General features: G+C 42.4%; 1 pseudogene; it reads right to left on the reverse strand.

Annotated features, from left to right (window-relative positions):
* Positions 1-5,187: 5,187 nt before the first annotated feature.
* LOC126086697 (60S ribosomal protein L27a-like) lies at positions 5,188-5,673 on the reverse strand (annotated as a pseudogene).
* Between the last annotated feature and the right edge of the window lie 2,432 nt (positions 5,674-8,105).

The following is an 8,105-nucleotide window of genomic DNA, read 5'->3' on the forward strand; positions in this document are numbered from 1 at the left end:
TCTCATCAGGGAATAATGCAGCTGAGTAATAGCACTCATATAAATACTTCTTTGCCTTTCATAGAGCACACACCCTTCTGAATTATACACTACAATTTAGAAATTATACTCACATGTGGAATAACAGAGTTGGTGTACTTATTAGAGAGGTTGGCATTGGTCCTTCAATTGTGGAAGATCCCTGGGAATTTCTATTATGGTGTAAATTAGCTAGTATTTTTCCAAGTTCATTATTGCTATTTTTATGTCCGTTATTTATTTACAACGCATTAGAGGTACACCCAAGCTCATAGCTCCTGGTTAAGTTGGCACTGAACATGATTTCTTTGAAACCAGAGTTTTTTCAAATTGATTTGATGGTTATGGTTTATAGCACAAATACTCAGAGGGTGTGTCTTCTTTCTTACTGAATTTTTGCTGGAAGGGGTCAGAATTCTGTGAGAAGGGGGTACTTTCTGAATGGTGGCTTTTGACAGTAGAGGCAGCTGGTTTCATTTTGTGATAGGGGAAGCATACATCTTACCAGGCTATTCTTGCTCCTGTGTGAGGTGATAAGGGATTGAGGGAGGAGATTTGGGTTGTGTGTGGTATATCCAAGCCTGCTAAACAGTGTTTCCCAAACTGGCCGGATCCTAAGAATTACCTGATGTGCTGGTTAAACATTTCGGCTCCAGGGCCCCATCCTAGGACAGAGGCCCTGGAGTCTGTATGTTTAACAAGCACTTCATGTATCCCTTATGACTGGGCAAGCTGGGAAGGACGAGGCTAGGTCCCTTGTTCTCAAATTCGGCCCTTCCTCCTAATCACCGAGAAAGCTCTTTAAAATCCAGATTCCTAGGCTCCACCTAAAATCCCTGGGGACAGGGCCTGGGAATTCGTATTTTTTAAAGCTCTGTAGGTGATTCCTCATGGAGCACTGGTGATTCAGTGGTAGAATTCTCGCCTTCTGTGCAGGAGACTGGGGTTCCATTGCCGGCCAGTGCGCCTCACACACATCAGTTAGTGCAGGTGTGTGTGTGCCGCTATGATGCCAAATAGGTCTCAGCAGAGCTTCCAGACTAAGATGGACTACGAAGAAAGGCCTGGCGATCTACTTCTGAAAATCAGTCAATGAAAACACTGTAGATCACAATGGTATGATCTGCAGCTGTCTTAGTCATCTAGTGCTGCTATAACAGAAATACCATAAGTGGATGGCTTTAACAAAGAGAAGTTTATTCTCTCACAGCCCAGAGGCTAGAAGTCCTAATTCAGGGCGCCGGCTCCAGGGGAAGGCTTCTCTCTGTCAGCTCTGGAGGAAGGTCCTTGTCATCAGTCTTCCCTTGGTCTGGGAGCATCTCACTGCAGGAACCTCAGGTCCAAAGGACGCGCTCTGCTCCTGGCACTGCTTTCTTGGTGGTTTGAGGTCCCCCCCTCTGCTCTGCTCACTTCCCTTTTATCTCTTAAGAGATAAAAGGTGGCGCAGGCCACACCCCAGGGAAACTCCCTTTACATTGGATCAATGATGTGATTTGGTAAGGGTGTTAAGATCCTATCCTACCCCTCTTTAACATAAAATTACAATCACAAAATGGAGGACAATCACACATGGCCTAACCAAGTTGACACATACTTTTTTTGGACACAATTCAATCCATGACAGCAACCAATCATGGGAATGGCACAGAACTGGGTGGCATTTTGTAGCTTTGTGCATGGGGTCACCCTGAGCTGAGGGCTGACTTGATGGCAACTAACAACAATAACAGTGTGATCCTTAGGGTTGGGGAATACTGCATTTGACTGTGAGTTCCATGAGAAGTTAGGTATCTGTCCTGTCTACCTTGTATCCTAAGCCTGCTTGGAACAGTGCTTGGGACATAGTCCCACTAAAAGTAGGTGCTACTAAATATTAGCTGAGTGAAAGAAGGCTTAACACATGAGCTTCTTGTTTGTTTCCTTTTGTCTTCTGTTCATATTCAGATGCTAGAAACATTGGGTTAAGCATACTTCCTCCTCTGGACTTTTCTTAGGAGAGAAACACCATTTAACTGAGCTAACGTGTTTTTTTTTTTTTATTTTTTAATGTGTGGTAGTTGGTTGGGGACTCAGGAGGTCACATTTCTCTATCTGATGGGAAAATATTTGACTAGCAATCCCCTTACCATGGAATCAATGCTGACTCTTGGTGACCTCATGCGTATCAGAGTAGAACTGTGCTCTGTAGGGTTTTCAATGGCTGATTTTCCAGAGGTAGATCATGAGACTTTTCTTCTGAGGCACTTCTAGGTGGACTCAAACCTCCAACCTTTCAGTTAGCAGCTGAGCATATTAAGCGTTTGTACCACCTAATAACTCCTACAAAAACAAAGAAAACCTAAAATAAAAACTCACACCCTTGAGCTTGGAATGTTCTCTAGGACCTGCCCCATTTCTGTCTGTAATCTAATTGCTCTGCATGGGAACTACTCTGAAAGGGACAAGAAGAGCAGACAGGCAGGACTCAGATTTCCAAGACTCAGCCAGTTACTAGCTGGGGCACTTTGGGCAAAACTTGTTACTTTACCCCATCTGTGAAATGGAGGTAAAATCTACCCCATGGGGTCATTATGAAAGCAAAGGTAAGAGGTTTGAAAGCCTTTGAGTAAGTGAAGTATAAAAAGGGGACGATGTATATGTGTATTTATGAAAACTTAATACCTTCTCTCTTGGGAAATTGTGTTTTAATAGAAAGAGCTCAGTTTTCGGTAGTGAAGTGAACTGGATTCAAGCTTGGCTATATTGCTTACAAGTGCTGAGATGCTCTGAGCCTTAGCTTCCTGACCATCAGTGTAGAAGATTAAGAGGATTGAATAATGTAAAGCCCCTGTGCATGGCAAATGTGTTTATGGAAAGAGACTGTCTCATGGGCATACAGGCAGCCAGACTGGTTCCAAGATGCTCACAAGGGTGGGGGGACACACTACCTCCAGCTGCCCTGGCAGGATACACTCCTGTGACCACCACTGTTGGGCCTGACTTCCTGCCGGATGGGAAAAGAGTGTAGAGGCAAGTTATTATTCATTGCATTTTATTGATTGTTTTTATTGTTGTAAACAATACATATAACACAACATTTGCCATGCAACATTTTTTGCATGTACAATTCAGTGACACCAATTACATTATTCATGTTGTTCAACCATTACCAGTATTTGTTACCAAGCTATGCATTGCATTTTGCAGATGAGGAAACAGAGGCTCAAGGAAGATCAGTAACTTGTCCAAGGTTACTTAAACCCCAAGCAATCTAGGTTGGGCTGTTTCTTATCTTTATGCCATTTTGACTACTATGGGTGGGCTGTCCCCTGTGAAAAGAACACCTCATCAGGGTCCTATTAGCTAAACATTTACTATCAGTTTGTGTTAGTAGACCCTACCCTGACAAAATGGAGGTGCTTGGGCTAAGTTTGGGAAACAGAGCAGTGCAACCTGTCTTGTGTCTGAGAGAAGAGGGGGAGAGAAGAAAAACAACTCAAGGAAGCAAATATTGAAAGGTAAGCAAGGAAGCTATTTTTAAATTGTATATTTTCAGAAAATTGCTTGCACCAATGCTCACACGCCCGTCTTGTGATTGTTTCAAAAGAATGTGGTCAAGATTGTGGTTAAGATTAGAAAGCTAACATGCAGAAAAACTTGTTTGTTCACTACTGTATAAACCCTTTCCCTCAGAGCATATTGTACTTTTTTTAATGCTTCCCAGCCTTGCTTTTCTCTTCCCTGAATAAATCTCTCTTGATTTCTTTATACAGAATTTGTGTTGGTCTTTTGTGCTTTGACATTTCTGGTGTCAGAAGTGGGATTTGGAAAATGCATTATTTCTGCCCACCCCTGAAGCATCAAGGAAATAGGCTCAAGGTAACAGCTGAGCCATTTGGCTTTCCATCTCCACAGACTCTTGGGAGTCACTTGGAGGTAAATAACCTCTCGGATCCAAGCTCTACTTCCTCGTGTTGAAGCTCTCTGAGTTTTATTTGGGGATTTGGTGTCTCTTGCTTTGTCCATCCGTCTTCTTTATTAAATGTGAATCTGGAGGATGAGCCAGATTTTGATTTGATCATTGCACTAGAATCTCAGAGTCTATAATCCACAAAATTGGTAGGCACAGAACAAGACTTTAAAAGTCGTTAGGATGCTTGCCACCAATTGAAAGACTCCTGTGACAGGATAAGCTGGGTCGTGAGATGGGCCAGAAGCACTAGGTTGTCTACCAGCTGCAAGAAAAACTCTCATATAATGAGGGCACACCGTCTAAATATCACTGCACTCTGTTTTAGGAATTTGCTTGAGTCTGAGAAACTGAAAGCAATCAAACTTTGGTCTTTTTGTGTGCACGTTTGACCTATCTGTCAGAATGGGAAATGCCAGTTCTGAGAGTAAGCCAGGACTACCATCTAGGACTCCTGCTCATTATATGAACAAGCACTTCAGTTCTTTGACCTGTGCATTTTCATCTAGATAGAAGGACCTTACAAAGGACAGTTTGGAAAATCAGTGACTGCTTTGGGCCTTTTTGACCTTTCTAAGTTATTTTTTTTGTGCAGTAAATTAGAAAATAAAGGCTCGCAGATTAAACAGCCTCAATGGGATGCCTATTTTAATTGCTATTTAGAGGCCTCCAAGAGACAGCAAGATAGTAAAATAGCTTCCCTGCAGGACACTGTTTCTAAATTAAGTAAATGAAATAAGGAGCTACAATGTCAAAGCTCTACTCTTGCTCCTTCTGCCCCTTTGCCAGCACTTCTATTTCTTTATCCTTCTTTGCCCTCTTATTCCTCTGAAAATGCTTTAACTTAATCCACCTTTTATTCTACACAAGTGGCAGAAAAGCCAGTGCCTGAAATGCCTTTTAAAATCTGCCCTGTGGATGCTGAGGATACTCCATGTATTACTTTTTTTTTTTTTCAACCAGAAGATAATATATTATCAACAGGTGCAATTTTCACTTTATAAACGAAAGGATGTGTTAAGTTAGGTAATGGCCCAAGCCTCTAAAGTACTGGTGTATCACTACCATACAGTTTCTGAGGGAAGTCAGCAGGGAAACATAGGCCTCCATACTCCTAAAATCTGTCAGGTGGGGTTCTGATGCTGGCAGTGCTCAGCATTAGCTACACAGGTAGGGATGTAGAGATGCCACCAAAGAACCTACACTCAGACGTAAGGGAAAAGCATTTAACATTTAATTAACCTCCATGTAGCTTCAAGCCACCAGGACACAGGGACCCCCAACACCCTTAATCTTCTCCTCAGCTCTCCTGCTGAAGAATTTGGCCTTCACGACGACAGGTTGTTTTGGGAGCTTTCCCTTCCCCAGAACTTTGTAGTAGCCCAATCGCACCACATCAATGATGGGAGCAGCTCCAGCCTTATTTTTGGCAGCATTTACCCTTGTCTACTCACTGACTAAGGTCCACAACTTATCGAGGTTGACAGTTGGACAGAAGCTCTGGTTCCTCTTCAAGTGGTAATGTCTCATACCAACCTTCCCAAAGTAACCTGGATGATATTTGTCGAAGTTGATCCTGTGGTGATGCATGCCACCAGCATTACCCCTGCCTCCTGGGTGCTTCCGGTGCTTGCCGATGCGGCTGTGGCCGTGGCTCACGTGGCCCTTAAGTTTCCGGGTCTTCCTCAGTCTGGATGGCATGGTGGCGGACGAGGTGAAAGAGCTCCACGTATTACTTTTGTCCCCTAGACTCACGTAGAGTTACATAACATTGAAACTCTTTGTGAAAGATTTTCACAGATTACAGGAGGATCCTTATAAATTTGCTGAGGAATTTAAAGTTCTTATTGAAGTTTCCAGATGTATACCAGTTAGTCCATGTGATAATAGGACCTGGAGAAGCCCAGTTATGGCGAGAACCTGCTGAATGGAAAGATCCTAAAAATAGTGTAGCTTTAAAAAAAAAAAAAGCTTTAAACATAGATAAAACTACTGCTACAGTGCTTGAAGAAGCTTGAATAATAGGAAAAAGATTACTTGAGGCCATCCCTAAAGCTTTTCCCCCGATAATTGTTTAGACAATTCACTCCCACATACAAAACAAAGATGAAAGTGTTTGTGATTACCATGCCCAGTTATTACAAAAGTTTTCTGAACATTTCAGGCTTGATCTATTAGTTCCAGGTGCTTCTGGAGCTTTTAATGCTGTACCTACCTCCAGTCTCAGGCCCAAGGTTCAGTCTTAGTGAAAAGGCACCAAGTAGATTGGAAGGCAGCCTCTATTACTGAGTTGACTAATCTAGCTCACAAACTTTCTCAGAACTTGGAGACCAAACAAACCTCAAAATCTAACAATTTAGTGGCCCTTCAGTTACAGCAATTACACTGTCCAGTCAGAAGAAATTTACTAAACATTCTAAAGGTGCCAAACCAGACATTTGTTACTGTTGCAAAAAAGCTGGCTATTGGAAAAATGAATGTATGTATTAAAGATTGAAAACTCCTAAATGGAAGGCTCTTGAGTATGAGATGAAGAGGCTCTGGGGACAAAATAGGGACTTTTCCTGTGGTGGTGCTTAACTCACAGGGAGAAAATACTTTATATGTTAATGGAGAACCTTGAAAAATTTTAATTGATACTAGATCCACTTTGTCTGCTATTAACCCCACTTGCTTAAAAATCCCTGCCCTGGAGTACAGAGACCTCTAAAGTAGTGGGGGTTACAAATGAAGAACAAAACTAGAATCATTGTCAACCTGTTTCTGTATCTCTCTATCCAATTGAAGATTTACATTCCTTCTTACTTAGCCCTGAGATTCTTGTCAATTTGTTAGACTGATATCTTTTATCTAAATGGAATTGTCAGTTTCAGTGTACCAAAAGCAAGGAAGTACTATAGACATGTGTCGCGTAATATCTGTTTGGGCAATGTCTGGCTGCATATACATCCATGGTCTGGCACAAACCTCCATGGGATGCCCACAATCCAGCTCTGCAGTGAGCCCACCCTGCCATCCCCCACCCACAGGAACAGATGCCTCTGCTGCTAGGAGAAGTCGGTACCCAATTCTGCTCCCAAGTGCCCAAGGTCTGCAGGCATTGCAGGGCTTGGCTGGAGTGGGTGAACCAAGTCACCAAGACCACTCTTCTGCTTTTCTGGCTCATGCCCAGGCCTCTCTGCTGTGACCTTCATGGGGCTGTAGGGCCATGCACCAGGCAGGACCTGGCCGAGTGCTCACCTGAGACCTCTGCAGTGGGAACTACCTGGATCACATGCCTCACAGCAGCCCCTGGGCTTGTGCACCCAGGAGGCCCACACTTCTCAGACCCAGGTGTTTGCAGAATGTCCATATTGCATAATGTCCTATTTTACAGAATGTATAATGCATGTTAAGCAATGAATAACTGTATTAATGTACCAAAATCTCCAGACACAAGTCTAGAATTAGAACAAAGCCAAAGAGAAGTGGTTGTTTGCTGCTAGCAAGCACTGGTTTCACAAAAGGATGACAGTCCAACCCAATGTAATCCTCTTCCCACAAATGTTTTTTTCACTAATCCCTGAAACTTTGTAGGCTACCACATCTAGTGATGTGGGCCGAGTTTTGTCAACAGAATTAATTACAATCCAAATAGATTGTCAAAGGTTTCCTAGTATGCCCTTAAACCAGAATACAAGGAAGGACTAGTCCCTATAATTTGAGACTTTCTTTCCAAAGGCTTAATTGTCCCTTGTACCCGCACTTGTAATACCCCCATTTTTTTTTTTTTTAAAGAAACTGTATAATAGAGGCTGGAGATATGTCCAGGAATTGCACGCAATCAACCATGTTATTCCTAGGTTGCCAGTAGTTCCAAAACCTCATTTATTGCTTTCTTATGTTCCCTCAGATGCTACCCATTTTACAGTTATAGATATTTGCAGTGCTTTCTTTAGTATCTCCTTGCATTCTGAAAGTCAGTATTCATTTGTTTTTACTTGGGGAAATCAACAATTCACCTGACTATGATGCCCCAAGGATTCACTGAATCTCCTACATATTTTTCTCAGGTTTTATGTGCTGATTTGCAGCCTTTGTGGTTCCCCAACAAATCTGTATTATTACAATATATTGATGATTTATTAGTATGCTCTAC

This window comes from Elephas maximus, chromosome 12 (assembly GCF_024166365.1).
Source record: "Elephas maximus indicus isolate mEleMax1 chromosome 12, mEleMax1 primary haplotype, whole genome shotgun sequence".
Lineage (NCBI taxonomy): Eukaryota > Metazoa > Chordata > Mammalia > Proboscidea > Elephantidae > Elephas > Elephas maximus.